General features: G+C 37.8%; 1 long non-coding RNA gene across 1 annotated transcript in view; it reads left to right on the top strand.

The window, feature by feature from the left end:
• The window catches only part of LOC140697108 (uncharacterized), a 114510-nt gene that overhangs the window by 86140 nt on the left and 2349 nt on the right, over window positions 1-26021 (top strand). The window contains exon 2 of the long non-coding RNA XR_012073927.1: window positions 21053-21182. This is a non-coding gene — a long non-coding RNA (uncharacterized lncRNA). The remainder of the gene's footprint in view (window positions 1-21052; window positions 21183-26021) is intronic.

The raw sequence follows: 26021 nt of genomic DNA, 5'->3' as shown, positions 1-26021 counted from the left end.
TGTCTCCAGTTAGTCTTCCTTTATCTTCTATTGAATCTGAATGAATGTCTGCCTCTCCACCTGTTATGCTCTGATCACATTTACCAATTTATCCCATGTTGCTAAATCCAATAGTTAACTCTCAGACCCCATATTAAATCACCTCTCAGTAGCACTTGACAGAGTTGATTATTCCTTTTTCTTTGAAATCCTTTTGTCACATGGCTTTAAGATGCCACCACATTCTTTGGAATTTTCTATTTCACAAAAATATTCCTCAATTTCCCACTAAACTTTGTAGGGCTCTGGAGCCCAGACCTCAGGGCTCTTTATGATTTACCTATACTCATTTGTAAGACAGACTCTTCCAAAATTTATCTCTTCGCCTTGGACTTGCAGCTGAACTCCAGATTTATATATCCAGCTGCTTATTAAACATCACCGCTTGAATGTCTAATAAGCATCTCAGCTTTATGGGCCCCAAACTAAATGTCTTTTCTTCATCTCCAACCTATAGTCTTCTCCATCTTAGTAAATAGTAAACATATCCCCTTGGCTCAGGTGAAAACTTTGGGAGTTATTTTTGACTTCACTCTTTGTCACATACCTTATATCCATTCCCCCAGCAAATCCTGTTGGCTTTATGTTCAGAATATGTCCATATTCCAACAGATCACAACCACCACAGTGCTACCCACAGTGCATGGCAGCATCAGTGCTCTTGCCATGACTGAAATGGTCTAATTACTTACTTCACCATTTCTACTCTCACCCTCCCACTCCATGCGCTGTACAGCTGCTAAAGTGATTCTTTTAGAACTTAGGTCATGTTCCCCTCCTCTGCTCAAGCACTAATGATCTGCCCTTTACCTCAGAGTAAGAGCCAGAGTCCTTACAATCACCTCAGACTTCCTCATGGCTTTTTTCATTACACACATTCAGTTTTTTTCAGATGTCAGCTCCATAATGAAGCCTTTGCTGACCACTCAATTTAAAATTGTAAAACAACTCCCAAGCCCTAGAACTTCCCATTTCCCTTCAATCTTTATCATTTTTCTAAAGAACTTACCACATCATTGTATACCATATATCTTATCTATTTAGTTTTTATTGTCTGTCTTTCCTCATATAAAGTGAACTCCCTAAGCAGGGCTTTTTCCTTTTTCTCTTTTGTTTCATGTAATAATCTTAGTGTCTAGAACAGTACCTGGCACTTAACATTTGTTGAAATAATGAAAAAAATGAGGCTTTTATAGAAGTTGAACAATATATTGAGTCTTTAGAAGTACCTTTATAATTAAAGGATTACAAGATGTAGAGTATTATAGTCTCTTCAACTTAAGGCTAGATGCATGAATATCATATTTTTGTTCATGTTCCTAGGTGTCCGTTTATTGTTAACCAAATTAAAGCATTGGGGTCTACTTAAGTAGTGATGCTGAAAAAGGCATATGAGTGTATGTGCGTGTTTGTGTATGTGTGTGTTCTTCCTTTACCACTCCTGCTCACAACGTATCACTGCTTTATTTCAAGATTCCTAATGGCTCCAAACTTACACACACACATACACACATCACACACTTTCCAGAATTAGGTGCATCTACCTGTCTAATTAGTTCATATCACTTCTCACCAAGGACCTGCCATTTCTGCAACTCTTGTCTCAGAGCACCTTGCTCTCTTTACATCCAGGCCATCACCTATGAATTTCCCTCACCTTGAATGTGCTGACATTTCCTATCTATCTTAGAAAATGCTCACTGTTACCTTTAACAGATGTTCCCAATACTGACTTGCCTCTTCTCCCTATACTTATAGACATGATTGTTTATATCATTCATGTAACATTTATCCTAACCTGCCTTATAATTGATGTATGTGTGTCATATGGCTCCATTGTCCTTCTAAAACATACACCTGGAAAAAGTTAATCTAAGTGAATCAAACTGCCTGTCTTCTTTGAGTTTATACCCTTACTGCTAAGCACTAATGGAGATAAACTCATTACCTAGCAGATTAGTGCTGCTCTAAATTCGTGATATCCAACTTCAACTGGGCTGCCATTGATTTCCTAATTAGTTCTCACTCCCATTTCTTTGCAACAGATATTTCCAGCCTTCTCCATTCTCCTTAAACCTCTGTTCCTGCCAGTTTGCTTCTCACCCCTCAGCATATGTCCTAGCCTCCTACTTAAAGGAGAAAATAGAAGCCTACTAATGACTCTCAACTTTATGCAACCAGAGCAGCTTATTTGCACCCACACTTATCCTTTCCTCCTCTCTCTTCTTTCGGCGGCGTATGAATTAACTGTCTGATGCTAATCTCCCCACCTGTGCCCTTGATCTCTTTCTTTCTCACCTTTTCAGCATTCTCACTCTAAGAATTGAGGAGGATTCCTTCTCCTGTGTCTTCAACTCTACCATTATTTTTGGCTTCCTTTCCCTCAGTACCAAACATGCTTGCCTAAGTTTAAAACAACCTCTTCTTGGTATCATATTATTCTCTAGCCACCACCTTCTTTTCCTCTTTCTTTCATAGATACAGACCTAAAGTGTTGACCATCCTTGTGGTTACTCTTTTCATCTCACTCATTCCTCAGTCTACTGTATTCTAGCCTCTGCGCTGACTACAACAGAGACCATAACTCTACATCTAGGATGAAGTCTTAATTCGTAGCATCGTTAATAAAATAAGGAAAGCTGCCTTTTCATCCCCAGCTCTAGTCATGCCTTCCTCAGTGTTCCCATTCCCATGCTCTCCCCCTCCCCCAAAACTATGTACCACAGCTTCTTAAGTCTTAGAATATGTAATGATCTCTCCTTCTCTGACCTTCAGAATTTCTGGTCTTGTGACTTTGGCTGATTGGTTAGCATTTGAATATCCTCCAGGTCTCACTTGAGATACTACTTTATTCAGAAAATGTCTCTGACCGTGGTCTTCCCCAAATCTGTTAAGGTGGTCTGTGTATGTTGTCCCATAGCAAGTTCTTACTTCCTGTCACATTGTAATTGCTCATTTAATTGTCTACATCCACCACTAGATCACAAGTTTCATTATGGCATACAGCCACATCTCCTTGTTTATCATTAGTTCCTTGGTTTTCTACAACAGAGTTTGTAGTATACACACTATAGTATCAGTCACTGTGAGATATATATATCTATAGAGATATATAGAGATAGATTGATAGATATAAATTTCAACAATAAACGTATGTTTTCCCATTTGCAAACACGTTAGGGTTTGTGAGGCAACAGATGCAAACATAGGGTTACATTATCACTGTAAATCATCACATTTGCTTAACATTTTTGGAATTCTAGACAATCATTTCCATAGCTGTCTTTAACTAAACATGTTTTTCCAATAATATAGCCAAATTTCAATATAATATGCATGTAATATTAATATATATTAGTGTAATACAGATATTGGCTATATGCCAGAGTGTCCAAGACTTAGTCCTTGATCCTTACCCTTTCTTGACCATCATTCTTTTGATAATTTTAATGAATCTTGTGAAGTATTTTATTAGTTATGTATTGCTCTGTAACCAGTCACCCCCGAAGTTGTTGGTATAAAACAACAGCAGTTTCTTATCTTTCATGATTTACGGGTTTACTGGATGGTTCCTCTCCTGGTGACACTTGGCTCACTCATGCCACTGCATTCAACTGGAAGGTAGGCTGGAAGGTCCAAGATGCCCTCACACGCAGGTTTGGTGGTTGGTTCTGGCTGTCAGCAGGGTTGCCTTGGTTCTCCCTGTTGTCTCACGTTGTCCTACAGGTCAGATGGGCTTCCTTACATTGCAGTTTCAGGGCAGTGCTCTAAGGGAGTGAAAGGAAAGCTAAAAGACCTGTATAGACTTAGCCTCAGAGGTCATATCATCCCTTCTGCCACAGTTTATTGGTCAAAGTAAGTCACAAAATCAGTGCACAAGTAGGAGATGGAAAAATAGATTTCACTTTTTAATGGAAGGAGAACAAAGTCATATTACAAAGGTACAGGCAAACTGGGGCAGGATGATGCTGTGTCTCTCCACAGGAAAAAAAAAAAACAATCTATATGATAATGACTCTCAAAATTTCATATTCTGCCCACACATCTTTATCAGGATTAGACTTGTATATTTGACTGCCAAACTAACATCTACATGGACATCTAAAATGAGCATGTCCAAAACTGAACCCCTTATCCTTCCTACTCTGGAAACTGCTCCACTTAACATCTTCTCTGTCCCAGTTAATGGCAAATCCATCCTTCTAGCTGCTCTAGCAAATTTTTGATATCACCTTTGTCTAGAGTGGCTTTATCATCTATCTTCCAAATTGGGATACATTTGAAAGAGAAAACAAAAGTGAAAAATAATTGAAATGATGTAATTTTTTAAATACGTATTTTTCAACAATTTGACCTTATTGTGGATTTCAAAAATATTTTATTCAAAAGTCCTTTCAAAAATAACATTCTTCTAAAATAAAATTTACATGTATTCTTATATTTTAAGAAATAGAAAATAGTGATTTTTTGAACTGCTGATACATTCAATGCATTCTTTTCTTTACACTATATTTTTAAATGAGAAAAATACTGTAAGTGTCAAGGTATCTAGGAAGCTCATAGAAAATTCTGCTAAAAGGAGGATATTTCAGTTCTGATTTTTTTATTAACGTATATATATATAGTTCATTTCAAATATGCCATAAGTTCTTTTTTTTTTGCCTCCATCAGGACTACCTTTCTTTGATAACTATTTTTACAGTAAAAAATTTGTCAGATAATTTTCTCTACATATGATTTCTTTGAGTGTTTCATCATTTCGATGCTACAAAACCATAGGACTTTGCAACTTTATTCCATTGGTTCAAAATGAACATGTATCCAATTAAAAATGGGAGCTCTATGAAAAGAATCTTTCCATACTTGGGATATTGCAAAGTGAAATTATCAAATTTCAAAATGAAATCATATATATCATTTGACCTGTCATCACCTATATTTTCCTGTTGTCTGTTTTTTTTACAGAAATACATTTGTAAGCCTTTCTGTTTTCAGGTTTAATTTTAATAATTAACTATAATCTATTAAAATCTTTGGTAGCTAGAGTTTTGTTTTGTTTTCTTTTAGGCTTTTTCATCCCTAAGTACTTCAATTAAAGATTTCTGATTTGAATGAAAATTAATCAACATTTAAAGGACTAACTCAGAAAAAGTTCACTGTCACGTAGAACACAGTAGTAACTCAAAGGATCGGATTTGGGATGCACTGCCTTGCTAAAGTTTTTTTTTTTTAATTAAACATCAGCTTTATAGCTGTTTTTCTGCGTGTGTGTACAATACTATTTATAAATTTTGACAACTTCCATTTTCATTTTTAAAATATCACCACAAATTTAGACTTAGTTTTGAATTATGCATGTCCCACAACCAATTCCAGTATATTTCTACTACACAAAGACCTTAATTATTAAGAACATCGTTCTTTTCATTATGACTATGGTACTGTATCCCCCAAAATTTGCGTTCAAATTTTCACTACAAAACAAATAATTTTACCTTTATTGTTTCAGTCACCCAAGTGGCATTTGAAGTAATGTTAGAAATTTCACTGGCAAAGGAGTGAAACTTTAAAAGCTTTAATTTGAACTGGATGAATAAAGTAACGAAACCATTAGTGACTTAACTGATTTTCTATCTGAAGAATCTAACAAAACTTACATAGCACCAGCATCACTTAATTATTCATGAAACTCTTCAACTGTTGGACCACAAGAAACTTGAAATGGAAGATGAACAAAAGTAATTTAAAATAATGAGCAATGATGGAAAAGTCATTCTTCATTTAGTAACTTATAAACCCACATTTGGCAGGTCCAACTATAAAATAATTTGGGGGTAACTATCTTCTTTAAAATCTTCACTGATGCTTCTTCATCACATTTGTGTGTTCTGCTCTTCATGTGACCTGTGGTATCGTTAATACCACCATGGAAGATGGCAAATACCAACAAGAGTTTGTGAAGGTTGCATATTTATCATCAACTTTCTTGTGGAATGAAAACTCAGTACTTTTTGTTATTATTAGACATCAATTTACTGTTTCATAGTTTAGCAAAACCAAAAATGTTTGTTGCAAACTATTATAGAAATATTACAAGATAATAAAACAGTTACAGATTTATGCCATATGATGTATGACATATACTAATATAAAATATCATGGTAGCAAGAGTGCTCAGATTCTTTTCTATACAGGACTAGTCTATTTCTAATTTCCCCTTGTATTTCATAAGCCACTGTGACCATCAATGCCACTGTCTGGTGATCTAGTGGCATTGTGTATCTCACAGGCCCAGCAGACACAACTGCCGAGTACACCAAGTGGTCAGCAGGAATGACAGTGCTGAGTGGTCCATCCACTAGACAGCACTAGTTACTGTTGTAAGGGAGCACACTTCATTTTGTCAGAGGAGAAGAGTCTTCTCTTCACCCCACACCAAATCCATTACTACATCCTGTTTTCTCTACCTTCAAAATATATTGAGAATCTTAACATATCTGCAGCCTCCTTGGCTACTTCTCTGGTTCGAGTAACCATCCTATCTCACTTGGATTCCTGTGATAGCCTCTTAATTGGTGTCCATGCTCTACCTTGTCACTCAGCAGTCTATGTTCAATACAACAGCCAACTGATACTTTTAAAATTTAAGTTAGCACCCTTCCTTCCTCTATTAGAAACCTTGCAGTGGCTCCCTCGTTAGCTCAAAGAAGTAGCCAGAATCCTTATTTGGCTCCAAAACCTCACTCCATCCGGCCCCATTACCCCTCTGAACTCTCTTCCTAATTCTGTCCCCCTTTATCACTTGCCTGAACCATGGAAGACTCTTTTGACAGTCCCCAAATACTCTATGCATCTTCTCACCTGAGGGTCTTTCCTCTAGCTGGTACTTCTATCTTGAATGCTCCTTTATCAGATATCCTCTTGGCAGAATTCCCTAACTTTATTCCAGAATGCAAATTAAAATCTCATCTCCCCAGTGAAGTTTACCTGACCACCCTATTTAAAACTGCTATCTGAACACACCCGTATCTTACTACTGACCCTCTGTGCTCTGCTCGACTTTTCCCCTTTTTTCTACAATATTTATCAGGTTCTATATACTGTGTTAATTATAGTACTGGTCAGCTTAGCCTGTCATACTTCTGTGATACTATGGTAACTGAAGACCTCGATGACTTAGAACAGCAGTGTTTTATTTGCAGTGTCTTTCATTCTGAATATTCCATGCTGAATTGCCTTTCTCCTGGTAGAGAGAAGAGACAGCAGAAGCTTCTGCTTAGAAATAATGCCCATTACTCCCACTGACGTTTCATTAGCTAAAACAAGTAATATGGTCAAGCCTGAGGTCAAAAATGTAGAAAATAAAATCCTCCACAGAAAGGGGCTTCATACTAGTTAATGTTTATTATTTATTGTGTGTTCTCCCACTAGTACCTCAAGGGCAGGGCCCTTTATCTGTTGTGTTTGTTTTGTTTTTTTCCTAGTAAATATTAAGTACCTAGTACAGAGTTTGGCACATAGTGGCTATGAAGTAAAGTTTTATTGAATGAATGAATGAACACAAATACACTGTTTATTATATGGTTTTGCTTTTAGAGCTGCCATGGCTAAGGTGAATGCTGTCTGTCATACTTAAAAAAAAAGATTATAGGCTTATCTAGTAATTAATTTATTGTTGACATTTCATGGTTAACTTAACATCCTGTAGTGGAGGATAATGAATAATGTTCCAGTGATCAGGGGATAAGAGTGCATAGCTGGTTCTGTAGCGTTGTCACTAGTTTATTGCCCTTGGAAATGTTTCCTTTGTTAACAGAATCCATATAGCAATGTGTTTAACCCAAAGGAATGTGTCATGATTAGCTTAGGCCAATAATGTCACTACTTTTCTTTTCTTAACCCTTGTAGAAATTGTTCTGGGATGACTTCCTTAAGAGGGAGTTTGCCGAGGGCATCTGGGAATTCATTTCCTCCCTAATAAAAGAGATATTTGTATACCAAGAATGTCTTTTTTAGTTCTTCTCTCTGTATCTTCCATCTTGGATTCTGCTGGGTGAAGATGACATGCCTAGAACTAGGGCAGCCAGTACATAACCACGAGGTGACAGACATGAGAATGAAAGCAAACACACAGAGAATGAAGGATTAGAACAATGAAAAAGCCAATCCTTTTACCACATTGTTGAGCTGCCAAAACAACCCTATATTTGCCATCCTACAGAATTCTTGGTAAGTAAACAATGCATACACTTGAGCAGTGGTTCAAAACATTGTAATTTAGGTGTTTTGTTCTGGCAGCTGAATGCATCCTGAGACAGATCAGTTGGGTGTAAAAAATCATAAACAAATATCACATCTCAAATCACAGCAATATGGTTTAAGAATGTCTGAAATAAATAAGGAATACAAACTGAAAGCATAATTTTGGGATATTACCCATACATTTGATATGGTCAAAATGCTAGAATGTAAACTGAATATAAATGGAGAAAAACTTTAGAAAATAATTAACTTGATTTTGACTTACCTTGACTCAGAGAAGCAGTTTGAGAGTTTTTTAGTTGTCAATCAGCTGTTTTAAAATCACATAGATTCAGTCATAATTAGAAACATTCTACTCATAGTTTATCACCATTTTAATGTGAAAATAACAAACACATAGTAATTATTTTATTATTTACCTAGCATACAAGCTTGACCTTGAAAGGGTCTAGTTCTAATTTGAAGGTAAATATGGTTTTATAATTTTATAGGCAATGGAACATATCTTTGAAAGCATCTGACAATCAGTATGAGACTTTCAGTATTAGTGTATCACCTGTGAAAAATGGAGGTTTTGCTCCAAATTGAGGATAACATTATGGGTTGTAGGAGATATATGCTATATTTGACCCTATGGGAGGATAAGACAGTGACATGAGCAAGGGAATAAATAGCATTCCTATGGAACTGAAATGTATATTAGTTATGAATTCATTTGTAAATAATAGACAATTCTGTTACCATGGCTTAAACAGGTTTTCTTTGTCTTGTGAAGCAGGAAGTTAAAGATGGGAAATTCAGGACTGCCGTCAGGGTTCAGTGATGCCACCAGAAACTAAAGCTGTTTCCAGTCTCAGCTTTTCTATCCTTATTATGCATTTATTAACCCTTATATTTCCTATCTCGGTTGAAGGATGGATTTTTCACCTTATGTTGGCATTCCTGGGCAGCAGAAGGCTGAGTACTAAGCTTCACTAGGTTTTGCTTTTTGACTTGAGGAAGAAACCCTCAAGGGCTTCTCATGATAGCTCATTGGCCAGAACTGTGTCACAAGACAACCCATGGCAGCCAGGCAGTGTGGGAAGTTGAGTATTTTTTACTTTCTAACCTTTAAAGTAGAATAATTCAAGGGTGAAAATAATCACAAATGGGATTTAGAGACTCACTAAAGAGGGTGATTATATGGAAAACAGTTTCTTTTGTGGTCTCTCTTCTCTGGAGCTGAGAAAGTACTTATGAATCTTCATAAATATGGAAGGAAGAAGCATCTTTTTCTACCATTCCAGTCCCGTTCTCCCTGCCTGCAATCCATTCTCTTCTTCCATTTCCACTATATGAACATTACTCATCTTCAGGATCAACTACATAATTTTTGGTGTCCCATGCAGACTGAAAGTGTGGGGCTCTGCCCAACAGCTTAAAAATCAGTCTCGCATTCAGATGGGACCATCACCACAGCCCATGGTGATGCAGTTTCTGTGCTGGGACACACTTCATATCTGGATCAGGGGTGGATGGGAAGCCTCTGCTGAGCTGCTACTGAATGTTCCTTTCCTGACTCTTCCAGTTCTTTCTGGCCTCCAGCTGTGCTCTGTGTGTGGTCATAATTCCCTTGCCTGAGGGTCAGCCTCTTGGGTGGTTGCTCTGTGCTTTACACGGTTCTCAGCTTCACTCCAGTGTTGAGCCCTTGGTAGATCCCTGATGCATCATTAACTGCCTCTGTCCTTTGTCTTTAACCACAGCTGGCAGTCTCTCAGTGGTGATCACAATCCTGCTACCCAGTGGCCAGCAGTGAAAGTTTGTCCACTATAGTAGAGCTAAATGTTTGCACAGAGAATTTTCTGAAGGTGCTCACCATGCTTCAGGTCAGTGTTCTTCCTAGGGACTCCATGCCAAGGCTTCAGGGAGGGCTTAAAGTCACATTCAGCATCCCCAATTCGGGAAGGGCTGTAGAGGCAGAACTCACTTTCTCCCTCCTGGTTTTAGACTTAGTTTCTTCTTTAATTCCTATTATAAGCTGGGGCCTCACATTGTCTATTCTCTGTACAGTGTCACATTCAGAGAAATAGCTCAGCTATCAAAAAGTAATTAAAAGCAATCCCACCATTTACTGATATTTCTTGAAGAAGGTCTAAGGGATTTAATGCATAATTCATATCAATATTCTCACACTCTGTTGCTGCCTCCAAAACCTTGGTGTCCATACCTTATAATCTACGTCCTACAGAAACTCTTATAGAAGCACATTTTATTTAGCTCTTGGAATTTTCACTGTTTCCCTCACACTATTAGATTTTTTCTTTTATTTTCCTTTAAGTGTAAGTATAGTTTCTCCTGATCTCCCCACCCTAACAATATTTCTTCTACCCGACAAGATACATAGAAAAGCCCAGGGACTTCTCTGATAGGCTCAGAATTTCCCTTTGACGTTTGGAAACAGAGAAACCTAAAAGGCAGAGAGAGACTTTATTTTGTGGGAAGAGAGGAGGGAGAAGACTGAAACATTTTAATTAAATATCTTTTAAAATTCCTATCTCTCTGAGACTCACTACCCATGCCTGCCTGAACTCCCTTCCCCCAGACAAGGAAAAAATTCATCTCACTGAGTACACGCAGAACTGTGCTTGGGGGCAGAGAGCCAAGATTGGTTTCTGTTTATCATAGGAAAGAGCTCAAGGTACTTAGTTTTAAGCTGCACTGAATCTAGTATCATTCATCTGTTTATGTTCTTTTAAAAAAGCCTTTAAAAATTCAGTGCAGAACAACAACAACAAAAAAGCAAATTGTCCTTTGATTCCGTAATGGCTTTTATTCCCCAGAACTGTGGTGTGCAAATAAAGGAAAGGAAATTATGTTCTGAATTAAACTTTTCTTGCTTCAGCTGGGCTGAGTCACCTTTGACGTTCCATTTTTTGAACAGAACCGGCCGCACGTCTAGAGTTATTTTAAAAGATATCACGTACTAACTTGCAAACTTTAGAATGTTCTACTTCAGGCAAATCATCCAAAGGAAAGTAACTGAGCTGAATTTACCCATATATTTCCCTAGGCTTCGGTTCCCTCCCAAATCTTTTGGTATCTATAGTAGCATCCAGAATATTAAAGTACAGTCATTACAGATGCATGCCTCTCTGGTCCTCCTGGATGCACCACAGATGGCAAGATGCAATCAAAGGGGGAAGATAAATGCATTAAACTTCCCCTTGCATATATCCCTTGGTAGGGAGATAAGCAAATGGTAAGCAGTTTTTCAGTAAACAACTTCAGAATGTTTCTTAGGTTTTTAAATCAGCCAAGAACACAAGTGAGAGCCTATGGTCCTAATAACTTAAGTCCGTGATAGATTCAGGCAGAATGTTATCTGTAAAGGGTGAGAAGAGAGTGGTATCAAGTGTACATAATCAACATTAAGCAGAGGACTTACAGATTAGTATTCTACATCTCTCTGCTTTTTCCGTAGAATTTTTTTTTCAAAGAATGCTAGATGTGAAGGCATCCTTAGAGCCCGTACAGTCAGCAGCAATTCTCCGTTTCTTTATGGGAGGGACTTGGGCCATCAGTCTGGTGAGAGGACGAAGGCAGCTGGAGCATATGTCTCGAAACCTTGTTCTTTTGCAAGTATGCTAGTTTTATTTAGAGACTGTAAATATTCAGGGTGTCTAGGAGAGTGCCGATGGAGATTATTTGAGAAGAAGGTGAGCTGGCTAGCACCCTACCACGCCACACCCTCCTTGATGCTATTTCAATAGGGTAGAGTCCAAAAGAGTGGAGTTAGCATTCTGAAATATTTTTGAGAAAGAAACATTCACTTTGAATGGTTAGAAACAAACTTCCAGAGGACACCATGACATCAACTGGACACCTCTGATTTTTTTGGAGGTTTAATGGAGACAGTTTTGTGTATGGCCTGGAGCATGGATTTTAGAGTCAGAGAGACTTGTTTTCAAATCCCAATTCCACCATTTACTTGTTGCTTGACTTTGGGCAAGCCACTATACCTATCTGACTCTCAGATTCTTTATTTGTAAGTGACCTACTGCCTAGGGTTGTGTGGATCAAGATGGCACATGCATAGTTCCTAAGACATTGCTTGGCACCTCCTAGGTGCTTGGAAATGGTAGCTAATATTATTAATGTCATCACCAATGTTATTGCTCTGTTGAAACAATATCTGCTCCCCTGTGTTGCCCCTCTGTGTATTATGTACAAAGGGCTAGGGGTGTGCTGAGGAGAAGACCCTGAATCCTGACTGTGGGAAGTAGGGTAGGCTTCATAGAAGAAATGACATATTTTTGCAGGTTCTAAAGGATGAACAGAAGTTTATTAGCTGGGAATTGGGATTTAGGGGTGGAGAATTCCAGATAGAGAGAAAGAACAGTGTGTGTGTAAGGAAAACAGGTTTAGAGTGATTAGTCCTAAGGAACCAGGGCATAGGTGTAAGGAAAGGGAGATGGTTGTGGGGCTGGGATAAGAGAGGAGGAGCAGGATATGAATGTGAATAATAGTCAGAAACCTTGTGAGACTGACAAATTCACACTTACTCTGTGTGTACTGCAGAGCCACTTAGAGGTTTTTAAGCTGGGAAATGTCACAGTAAGATTGGTGTTTTGGAGACAATTCTGGTATGTTATGAAGGGTTTATGCGGAGAAATACAAGATGAGATGCAGGGACACTAATTAGGAAATTATTGCAATACGGAGGCTTAGTTTAGATCAGAGGCAGTAGAAATATAGAGATGAAGGTGTATTTCAGAAACAGAAAGGCAGGATTCTGAAGTGAAAATATTTATCCCTCACTACAGAGTCTCTTTCAGACATTCTAAGACAACTGTTGTGAGTTTTCTTGATCTTCCATTTGCCAACCATTTCCCAGCCCTTTGATTGTTTCAACTTAGAGCTGCTTTGTCTTCACTAGCGTACATTTTGTGAGTAATCTGAATCTGTCATTTTCCTGCTTTAAAATGAGAAGCCTAAATTGAAACCCATACTTGAAATGTAGACTCATCAACCCCCACAAACCAGACAGGGTACATCTAGTATTTTATATAAAATGGCATTCTTTTTTAAGTCTTGTCATAATCTTTTGAACTTGTGGTCAGCTAATACTTTCAGATCTTTTTTGCCTCAACAGTTGTTATGCCACTTTTTAGCATTTGATTTGCAAGGTTTCCACTTGTTCACATAATTTGATATTTTGACAGGCTGAGTTAGTTGCGCAGGTGTCTGGGAAAATCCCTGGACAGTTATATTTTAAAATAGCTTCTTTTCCTAAATAAGTGAGAGTGATTTATGAGTAAGCACATCTGTTAAGCTGTTTGGTAAACTGTTGGTGTGAGCTTCTATAGAGTAAGCCATGGTTCAAAACATTATCTTAAATCTGGAGTCCAAGACCGCTAGCTCTGAAATCCCCTTACCCCTACCCTTAGACAAGCTATTTTACAGAAGAGGAATATGGGGGGAAATGGGCAATCTGTCTTAAAAAGATACATTTAGACTTCATTTGATTCATAGATCATCGACAGATTCACCCATCATTTTCCATAAACCAAAACCATCTATCCAAATACAAGGTGGTATAATGATAATTCATGTGAAAAAAAACTGAAGATTTTTGTTGATAAACTCATAATGTGGCCTTGGGCAGATCATCTTCTTAGATGTGCCTTAGTTTCCTCACCTGTAAAATAGGGAAGACAACAATAAAAATAACAATAAAAATAATAACTGTCTCATGGAGGTCATTATGACGATTAATCACGTTTGTGAGATAATTAGAATTCAGCCAGTCTTATAAAAAGTGCTATAAGTAAGTACAGTATAAATATTTGTTAACTAAGTGTCACTCTCTGTCATCACTACCACAAACTGATGCAGCCCTGCATTCTCTGTTCTTTAGCTTACCCTCAGTTGAGTAAGAATATTTGATCATTTATCAAGAAATATTTATTAAGCACCTACTGTATTCCAGACATGGTGTTTAACTTGTGCTTATACAAGATTAAGAAGACATGACCTTTGCTTAAAACATTTAGAATCCAGTGGTGTTTAGAGATGCTTAAACCACCAATTACAGCACAGGCCATATGGAAAAATCAGTGACTTACAACCTGTGAAGTTATGATAAGTATTCAAGTCTCTCTACATATTTACATATTTTCTTTAAAAAATGGGTTCTAGAAGTATGACTGTTGCATGTGGTAAGAGGTTAGGATCTATAATGTGTTTTGTCCTAAAAATAAGTCCTTAAAAATGTAGGCAGTATTGATCTCTTAGAAACAGATGAGAATTCCTGGGTGCAGAGGTGACTAGAATACAATGGGGATAAAATTAGTGCCAAATTAATGTTTGGAAGTAATTATGGTCATATTTCTGCATCATGGAAGTTATCTCTGCTAGACTGTTTTAGATATTGTCATCTCAAACCTTTTTTTACAATGAGATAATAAACCGATAGCATAACCTTATTCACCTTTAACTGTGCATATTTGACACACAGATCAATAAAACACCTTTTCCTATGTGTGCCTTCCAGCACCCCACACATAAACCAGAGGTCAAGTGGCATTGTGAAAACATTGATCTTTCACTACGCTTCTATGGTCATTTAAAGCATTTACAATCATTCTTCACTGACAATACTATTATGAGTCAATTCACCTTGCAGTAACCTATACTTAACTAGGCTGACAACTAAAATGGTCAGACAAGCTGTATAGCATTCTTTCCTGCCTATAGCCAAAGTCTAATTGTACTTTTTAAAAAACACAATGGAAGATTAAGCTGGTATGGTAAGGCTGTATCCAATCACTGTCCCAGTTTAGAGGAACTTAAGCAGGTTGTTTAATACCACTCTCTTCCTTTCATCACCCATCCTTCCATTGGAATTACAGGTATTCTGGAACGTTGCAGGATTAAATTGCAGTGATAAATTGAACAGGGCCAAGTCAAGTCTACAGGCATAGGAGGGCACCACATCCTTTGAGACTTCATTGAGAGCACTGGGGACTTCCCAGGAAGACCAGTGCTCTCCTGCAGCAGATGGGAAGGCAGCCCAGTTGAAAACGTGGCTTCAGGCTTTGAATGAATCTCACTTGAATAAAGGCTAGATGTTCTGCAAATTATGATGTGGTGTCCACGGAGCTTTTGAACACACCAAAAAAGTCCCTGCTGGAAGTAACCTGGTTGAGACATCTCTCATTCTTGTAAGAATCCTGCAGATTCACCACGATTCTAAAAATCCTTATTTTTCTCTCCTTTTCCTCTCAAATGCATCCATTTTTATGCTTTTGAAACAGAAGCATCTAAAATAATGCATCTAATAGAATTTAAGCCTTTGGAAACACTAGAGACAGATTGGCAGGCTATTTCTGCTTCCTACTCTGGTAAACTCAAGGACACAGACCAGGAACCTACTAACTGCTTGAATGGAGATACTTAAAGGAAAGAAGGGACAGGTTGAGAGGGGCAAAGAATATAAGCAAGATAAAGAAAAATTGGTTAGTATTTCAAACAGCTCTACAGCAGCTCAGTTACCCAGAGAGGCCCCCCACGGTCCATGGACCTCGACTGAAGCTGCAGGGGTTCGATTCCTGTTCTGGCACTTGCTAGCTGAGGTGCTGTCCACAAATGACTTGATCTCGCTAGACCTCAAGGATTCCCACCTGAGCGGATCAGGGTAACAACAGCACTCTTTCTCATGGGTTGTTATATGAGGATTAAGCAAGTAAATATGTGGCACACTTAGAAGCATAAACATAAACACTCAAGTGAAATATTAGAACTGGTAGAACTGTTATTATAAGTAAACATGTTTCAAATTCTCATACTTACAAACCTCAGAATATACTTTTTACCAATCCTAAAATTGCCCAACTATTAGAAAGGGTTAGAAAAGTAATCTTGTTATTATGGTCTCACAAAGGGTGACGACTAAGGCTCTATAAATATGCAGACAAAAGGACCTTTGGGATTGAGCTCAAGCTGTTATGGATGTGAAGACAAAGAAAAACTTCTCGAGTTTAGGGAAGAAGAGAAGAGTCTGGAACGGGATAGAGAAGAGATTTCAAAGCTGAGCCAGAATCTCAATTATGTCTTAAATTCAACCACTCTCTAAACGACTTCCATGCTGGCAGTCATTTTTCTGCTTTTGTTTTGTTTATAATTCTATCAGGAGATATTTCCATGAGAACAAATTTCTGGCTATTAATAGGAAATCAGCGGTAAAGCAAGTTTCACTTTGCTGAACTTATCGATTCCGTAAAATGAAAGCAGCCCGTATCTCCTCTACATCGGCCAGGGCAAAGAGCACTCAGCGAGGAGTCAGGCTTGTTTCTTTCTAAACTGCCTGTCTTGGCCCTTTCAGATCCGCCAGGGCTGAAAAGGAAAAGGGGTGTTCTTTAGCTTCACACAAACTCACAGCCATTTTGATGACAAGAAAGCAGTGTTGCTTCCCAATGCGTCTTTGTTCGAGTGATAGCAGGCCCATTGAAACCTCTGATGGAGCTCATTGAAAATAATAGGCCCCATTATCTTCACTGGCAATGCTGCCATGGGAGCTTCAAACACTGAAATAATGACAGCACATATTGGACGTACAGTAGAAAGGCATAGCGTGATTATGGGCAATTTCTGGCTCTCTTCTGCACACCTCTGTGGATGAGGAGGGGTAGGGCGGGAGAGCACAGAGAAGGGGCATTTCGTCTCTGTGCCCTTTGGGGATGTTTGTATCTTTCGAACTTAAAGGCTTTGTCTTATATAATTTGTAAAAAGTGAAATACCAATTTCAGAATCACTGAAGAAACCAGAGTTTGGGAGTAACGGGTTCTTTAATTTAGTATTGAAATTCTGTCATATTTGGTTACGCTAGGGACGGCTGCTGCGGAACTGGTATGAAATTTCTATCTGAGAGACAGCAAATACAGTAGCACAGGGTGACTCGGGGCTCGATCGATTACAGGACAGTTTCTGTGAGATCACAGAGGCCTCCCTTTCCCCAGGTCTGCTGTCTCTGTAAACCCCAGTGTTCCCAGCAAATCTGATTTTCTAGAGTTGGGAGGAACAAACAGGAAGAGGGAGAAACCTGGAAGGAAGGGACACATCAGCCCCTAGAAAAACACCCGGGAACAGGCCTCTCAGGCTGTGAGAAATTACCAGGAGAAACGTTCTCCTGAGGGCTTAATGAGAGCAAGCAGGAAAGGGCTCCCCCAGGGGGAGAGCAGGCTCTATCTCGTTAAAGTGTGGAGATGGGGGGGATAGAGAATATTTGCTTTTAGGGGGATCTTTTTTTTCTCACTTGTTATTATCTCTATGTTTTCAGAAATGAAGTCTTAAAACCAGCACCCAACACACACAGACATTATTTTTTTCATTTGAAACAAGTCCAAGAACACAGTGTGCCATGTACATCACCCCCGAGGCTCGTATTTAATATAAGAACAAGATGGTCTCCCTGCTTCCCTAGTGCCTGACGAGAGCTGGGGAGAGGCCTGTGGCAGTAGCAGCCTCGTCTGGCTGCTGTGGCAAAATGAGAAGTGACAGAAAGGAAAAGGATCTCTAATAGAAACTGCCCACAAATCTGTCCAGTGGTTGAGGCTGGCAGTTACATTCCCCTAGTCCCAGGTAGGGAGTACTGAGAGGCAACTGCAAGAGCTTATTGCGACTTAACATCTACGTGGGAAGTAACCTCACTCTCCCCACTCATCCTTCTGGCATATGCTTGTCTGTATTTAGTCTGACATGTGACTACTTCCTTTAAGGGACACAGTTCAAGTGACAATGTTATTTTATTTGAGAGATGTTACCCCTTGGGAAACATGTGCCAGTCTACCTTACCAGCACGCATGATCGCACAGGCATACTCTAATGCCACGCGTGGCCCCTCCTTGTCACACCAGACAGAGAAGCCTGCACCCGCAAAAGGCAAGTGATGATTCTCTGGGTGGCTTGGTGTCTGCATAGCAAGGTGCTGGGTGGGTCTCTGCACCTTGGTGCTTCCATTTATGTAGCAAGACTAAAAGCTCCTTCAGATCCCTGACGGTTCTGTCTCTATGCATGGCACCTAATGGGTGCTCAATAGATATTTCTGAATTAAACTGTCACCTGAATGTAAAAGTCATTACTACTAAAAGTAAAATACAAGAAGGTTTTAAGAAAAGAAATTAAATGTCTTGTTTGTATTTATAGCTTCTTACATTAAGGAAGTTTGCCTCTTTAAAATCTCTTAGAAATGGAATTCAAGGCCAGAATTTTATTATATTTATAAAACTCTGTCTTAGTCCCTTCAGCCTTGTATACAAAACACCAGAGACTGGGTAGCTTAGAAACAACAGAAATCTATTTCTCACAGTTCTGGAGGCTGAGAAGTCAAGGTGCTGGCAGACTCTGCCTGGTGAGAGCTCCCTTCCTGGTTCATAGATCGAGCCTTTATGTGTCCTCACATAGTGAAAGGGGCGAGGAAGCCCTGTGGTGGCTCTTTTATGAGGGCACTGACATCATTCATGAAGTCTCTGCCCTCATGACCTAATCACCTCCCAAAGGCCCCACCTCCTAATAGCATTACCTTGGGGGTTAGGACTTCAACATATGATTTTGGAGGGATGCAAACACTCAGACCATAGCAAACTCCAAATAAGGTGTCTTCTCTTCCCTCTGAATCTGGCAAGGTGCTTTACTCTCAGAGCATGTCACTATTACACGTGCTTTCCCCTGAATTCTCTCTCCCAACAGCAGTTAATCTTGTTGTCCACCACACTAATTTTATCCTCTTATTATTTTGAGGAGAGAGCGTAATATTTATTTATTTACTTCTTTATTTACATGTTTGTTTGTGTATCCTGTAAACAAAAGTGGTGATTCGGTGAATTAAAAGCCTTAATAGGCAGAGGAATAGAAAAAAATTACCAAAGGGTTTCACTTCTCTGAGCTTTTCAGTTTCTTAATATTTATTTATTTAAGTTTAGTCCAGTAGTGACTTAAACAGGATTGGTGATCATTTGAAACACAGATTCCAGGATCTACCCCAAAATCTTCTAAATTGGAAGCTTTGGGGATAGGCTCCAAGAGTCCTGCATTTCCAGGAGTCTGTCCAGCTGGGAACATCCTATACAGTTCTCATCCAAACAAGTGTAAGAGAACAGCTAGATTCAGGCCTCAGAAAGCTTAGCGAGGCCTATGTTTCTGGGTGAAACCCCACAATTATAGCTTCCAAACAAAATGAATAAGTTTTGTATCACCTCTCAAAAGCAATCTCTCAATATTGCACTCTTCTGCTCCTGGTGTAAATAAAAGTATTAAGGAGCTTTCCAAAGTCATAGATTTTGTTTTAAGGGGCTGGAGGGAAGATATGGCACAATGTATCAGAGAATATGTTTCCACTCTTAGGACAAGTCTTACTGTAGAATTGGCTGTGAATTAAAATCTGCTGAGTGTTCAATAGTGTGGTCTGTCGATAGTACACACAAAACACTAACCTTCTTTCAAAAAACAGAGCTTAGGGAACTTTTAAATCGCTTTCTCCCTCTAGTGTACCTAGAGTATTTAACCCTCTGAATGGACCAATTTTAACACCTTTTCATTTTATCAACAAAATTATTTTCAGTAATGATCATGTAATAATCACTGATATTCATTTTTTGATTCATCTCATTTTTTAAGCAAACAACTTAGCAACCTAAAAAGAATATATTTCAACTTCAAATAAGTTATTCAAATTTGGTAAATTAGTTCATGTGTGATCTAAAATTTGCACTTACCAGCAATGTGCAGTTCACCTGTTCCATTCTTGCAAATTTTAAACTTCAAGTAGTCACCTAGAAGACAGAACAGAGTGATTCACATTCTCTTTCTTCATTTTACAGTCATGTGCAATCATTGATTATCTACTACTTAATCTCAGGAATATGTAGAACCGCAGCATTTGGAGACAAATTGGAAGGATGTCAAACCATTTTGAACTACTTTTAAACTTAACTTGTATAGCTGGGTTCACAGGTATCAGGGGCTACTGGATAACTGAGAGTTCTCTAAAGTACCTTTTATGTAGAATATAGTGTTCATTAACAGATAAATAATGAAGTTTGCTAATTTTAAGGTCACATACATATTATTAGAACTCAACTATAATCTCAGTGACTATTTAAATATTTTTATTGAACCATAGTTGCTGTACAATATTGTGTTAGTTTCTGGTGTTCAGCATAGTGATTCAGTTATATTGACCTTTATGTAGACTGGTATTTGAGCCCAGCACCTTTCCATATTTTGCAACATCTTGGCCTAAATTATTTCACCTACATGTTCAGTCCTTCTCTTGAGTGGTACCCTGTGGTGCCATTATGCATTTGGTTTCCCAGCACCAAACCTGTGACTGCCTCACACAATTTTAGTGCAACAATCATTCAGATGAAACATTAGAGAGAAAAATTAGCAGATTTGCCTTTGTATAAGGAAGGGTGAACTTTTAAAGAAAATTCTGGCTTTGAAATTATGGGGAAAATTTTTATCCATGTCCTTGTGAACAGATGAAAGATGTACCTTTTGATTAGACAAATGCCCTGGAAATCATCTGCATTTGGATTTTAAAAAAAGGAAAAGAAAGCCTAGCTTACATAACTGTGGCTATCAGCAAGACAGTAGACTGATACAATTAAATACCACTGAACTGAGAGTTCAAAGACTATGAACTTAACTAGACTTTGAGGTCCTTGAGAGCACAAACTGTCTAATTATTAATATCGATATTCCTGGTGCACAGGTATTTTTGCCTTGAATACATCCTCAAAAGTTTGTTAGATGAATGAATGAATGAATAAATGAACAAAGAAAGAATGACATCAGGCACAGCTTCCACTCTGGCTCTGCCACATACTAACTGGTAGCCCAAGGTAAGTCAATAACTTTCACTGTGACAGCTTCCCCATATGTAAACCTGGAACTTGAAGTGAACAACTACCTTCACTTTGGTGGTATAGTGAAAATAAAATACTGCATGCTTGTTAATGGTAACTAGGTAATGGGCTCGTTATATGGTAGTGCCGTATGTTTTGTATAAGTTAAAAGTTGATTTTTGCTGCAAATTTCAGAAAATTTCACTGTCATATAAACAAAGAAAAACTAATTTTTTCCTTTATAATCTAAAGACCAGAGGTTAGACAATGCTGGTGTTAGTCAGTGGCTCACTGATATAGGGGTCCATGTCTCTTCAGTTCTCCTCACCTTTCTCTCATGGTCACAAATTACTGCAGCAGCACCAGCTGACACACTATGTTCTAGAAAAAGTTATGTAGGAGGAGGAAAAATGGCACCAACTGTGTGTTTTCTTTTATCTAGAAAGCTAATATTTCTCTAGGAACCTGTGTGGCAGACTTTCTTTAAGATCTATTGGTCAGAACTTTTTACATAGCTACTCCTGAGTTTTTTAAGTTATGGAAAAGACTGTCATATATGGCTTTAATAAATCATGTTTCATTGCCTAGGGATGGACATGCTCTGGTCCATACAAATTAAGACACTGTTAGCAAGGGAAAATGCTGAGAGGGGTTCTTGGGTAGACATCTGACCATGGCTTCCACGTACATATGTGGAGATGTTATGAGGAACACGATTTTAGAATGCAAGATAAAAACAACATGCCTATGCTTCCACTGGGCATAAGTTTGTGTGTGTGTGTGTTTGTGTGTGTTGGGAAGTGGGTAATAGTGCTAGTGATGGTGGGAGTTTAACCTTTTTTTCTTTGATTACTAACTGCCTAGTTTGGGAAAGGACTGGCAGAAATTCACCTTGTATGTGATGTCTTTAAAGTGATAGATTCTTTTAGAATCAGCCAATTTTGATGCTGCTCTGTGAAAATCTCTGCTTCTCTGGCTTTGCCAAGAGAGAGTAATGGGCCACAGTCTGTCTTTCTCCAATATGTCATATACTTTAGTCTTTAAGTTTCGATACTGAAAGGAGAAGGCATTCCATATCATCAGTGTGAGGTGCCTATTGGAGTAAGAATCATAAGAGTAATAATTACAGTGTATGGCAGAGAAACTCATTCGGTCTGAGAGGCTTCTGACTTATGTCTTTTCCCTTAATTATGGGATCAACCCACTATGCCATTCCTGTAGTTTCTGGTGACCCAGCGCTTCTCTTACATGACAATACATGGCGTGCTTAAATAGGGTATTCATTCCATCATCTGCTTGACTGCATTCCTAGTGCCCCCTCCTTCCCCTCTCACATCCTTGGTGAAATTGCTCTGCTTATTTCCCATCATGGAAAGTGACTAGAACGTAGTGCTCTGACTCTCTACTTCTTTATGAAGTCAGTGTTTACTTTGTTGAACCCATCAGTGTTTCAAAAGGAAAGGAAGGCGACATCTGTGACCCAGCCAATGACAAGAGGTTACAATTTACAACTGCCAAATTGCCAAGTAATTTTATTTATACCAGCCTCTGAAACACAGGAAAGAGCTGCTTTTAAAGCCTTTTGGTCACATGGCAGGAATACAATCCTGTATGAATTATCAGCTGAGTTTTTTTTTTTTCTGTACATGCAGTAGAGCCTGGATTTATTTATAGTGCACCAGGATACTTCAGGGTTATACTGCTGCCATCCAACAGCTTTCTTTGTTTTAAAATTGCAATAGATACTACATATTTTACTACAATAAATTTTTCATTTCTAACTATAACCACATAAAAGCCAAAGTTCCTTCAAATTAGCTGGAGGACTGTTGGTAATAATTTATATCTACCACAATAGTGATAGCCCCATGTGTTTATTAATTATGTACACTCCCTCAAGATATTTTATTTGTAATCTTGATGGAAGTTTTCACTTTCTTAGGCTCCTATAGATTGCCTTCTGGATTCCTATAGAAGCTGTTTTTGTCTTCTTTTTTGACCCCAACAAAACAAAATCATTCTCTTCTTGGCTGTTCTTCAGAACTTGATTCTTTACCTTGTGGTCCATTTAGAATTAACATGAATTGAACTGTTCATTCCACATGAATTAGTAGGTTTTAAAAATTATTGTCCATTACTTACTCAGATGCCCTGGTTTACTTGAATCCACGGAAAGTCAAACTATACTACAAATCCATACTAGGGAGCCTCGATCGGTAATTTAAAGGTTAAAGCAGCAAGACTTTTTTTCTCTTAAAATTCATCAATATTAATTGAAAACAAAAGGGATTGGAAACACAATATTTTAGAAAGATGGCTGATTATCTTAGTCTGCTCAGTTTGCCAAAACAAAATATGATCATCTGGGTGGCTTAAATAAAAGAAATGTATTTTCTCACAATTCTGGAGGATGGAAGTCCAGATCAGGGTGCTAGCATGTTCTGGTTCTGGTAAGAACTTTCTTTCTGGTTTACAGCAATTTATGTTCAGTTAACCTAGTCTTCAACCAAGAGCCCAAACTAAAATTAGTTAATGAATATGCTTTTGGAGGAAAGAAAATTAACTTAGAAGTAGAATGGGAGATGCAATAAGCAATGGAATGTATTTAATTATTTTTATATTTTTCTGTATGTTTGAAATGTTTCAAGATTAAAAATAAAAAAATTATAAGGACCTTTTTAATGAATGAAGAAAGCATGGCTTTCAGTCTATCTGTCTTTCTTCCTTTCTCTCTCTTTCTCTCTCTTTCTCAGTCTACGTTTCTGTAGAATTTAAACCTATGCAAGACAGTTTAACTATTATGCAGTATAGGAAGAATATCTGGGATCGGTGAACTTTCAGGAATTTTCAAGAATATTTGCAACCTATATATAAACTCTGCTGACTCCAAAATAGTTTTTTTTAAACTGTAGCCAAATTCTAAATATTTATTAAACTGTCTACACCACGAAATAGTGACAATTTCATTAAACATTAAATTTACATTCCATAAAAATTCCAGCTAATAAGAAAAATTTTAGATTTTTTTTTCACTTTTAAGGAATTCCTAAAATTCCAAGTCAATACATAACAAATTAGTTTGGGGTCAAGTAGTTTTAAAAGCACAACTGTAAAACAGACAAACAAACAAACAAACAAAAACTTTAAAAATGGTTTACCTTCCAAGTTTTCCTTTAATGTGGAATTTGACTATATTTTAATATGCCTGATATGATGTAGAATATGGTCTCCAAAATTGAGAACATAGGGTCTGTGGTGGTTCTTCAGTGGCCTTCTCACCAAGAATATTCATGTAGAAAGTATGGATGGATTTGTTCCTACAACCATGCTCTTATTTTTAACCCAATAGTCTGTACTTCCCACTCCCTGACTCCTGTATTACCCCTCCCCACTGGCAACCACTAGTTTGTTCTCTATATCTGTGAGTCTGTTTCTTTGTTGTGATAGTCACTAGTTTGTTGTATTTTAGGTTCTACATATAAGTTATACTACGTAGTGTTTGTCTTTGGCTGTCTGATTTATTTCACTTAGCATGATGCTCTCCAAGTCCATCCATGTTGCTACAAGTGGCAAAATTTCATTTTTGTATGTCTGAATGGTATTCCATTATTTCATCTTATATATATTTGTGTGTGTGTGTGTGTGTGTGTGTAAATGTTCCATAGATATACCACATCTTCCACATCTTCTCTATTCATTGATCTACTGATGGATACTTCTATATCTTGGCAATTATAAATAGTGCTGCCATGAACATTGGGGTGCATGTATCTTTTCAAATTAGTGTTTTTTGGCTTTTTTTTTGGATATATAGGCAGGAGTGGAATTGCTGGATCATATGGTAGTTCTATTTTCAGTTGTTATAGAGACCTTCCTACTGTTTGACAGTAGGTACACCAATTTACATTCCACCAACAGTGTACGAAGGTTCCCTTTTCTCCATATCCTTGCCAACATTTGTTATTTGTGTTCTTTTTGATGTTGGCCATTCTGATAGGTGTTAGATGATATCATATGGTGGTTTTGATTTGCATTTCTCTTATAATTAGCAATGTTGAGCATCTTTTCATGTGCCTTTTGCCCATCTGCATTTCCTTTTTGGAAAGATGTCTATTCAGTTCTGCACATTTTTAAATTGCACATAATTTAATTTTAATTTTTTAATTTAATTTTTTATTTTTTATTCGTTTTTTTTAAATGTTAAGTTATATGAGCTGTTTATATATGTTGGATATTAGTCCATTGTCAGTCATATCATTTGCAAATATTTTCTCCCATTTAGTAGGTTGTCTTTTTACTATAACTTCTCTTTTCTTGTTATGGCTATCACAGGAATAACGTTTATTGAGTTATCATATGTCAGACACTGTGCCCAGAGTTCCAGATGCTTAACTCCTTTAATCCTCATGATAGCACTAGGAAATAGCCTCAATTATCTTTAGTTTATAGATATGGAAATTGCGGCTTAGAGATTTTTGTAACTTGCCAAATATCACATTGATAGAAAGTGTTGAAAAAAAGAGTCAGGAAATGAGCCTTTCTGACTTTAGTGCCTTGCTCTTGCCCATTATGCTATGTTGACCTCACAGTCTCTACAGAAAGTAAGAATAGTGTTGGCAGGCCTAATATTTGCCAAATGAATTCAATTCACTTTCATTATAACTTCTAAAGAGTTGGACAGAAAAAATTCAAATAATGATGGTTTGAAATTTCCAATGATGGCCAGAAGGCAGGGCCATTAGAGGTCCCAAGCACTAAAATATTATGGTGATAATGGAGATTGCTTTGTCCCCCTCCATCCTGCATCTAATCAAAATACAAAAAAAAAAAAAAAGC

The sequence above is a fragment of the Vicugna pacos genome, chromosome 6 (genome assembly GCF_048564905.1).
Source record: "Vicugna pacos chromosome 6, VicPac4, whole genome shotgun sequence".
Lineage (NCBI taxonomy): Eukaryota > Metazoa > Chordata > Mammalia > Artiodactyla > Camelidae > Vicugna > Vicugna pacos.
The sequence above is the reverse complement of the archived record's forward strand: the minus strand, read 5'-3'. Positions and strand labels throughout refer to the sequence as shown.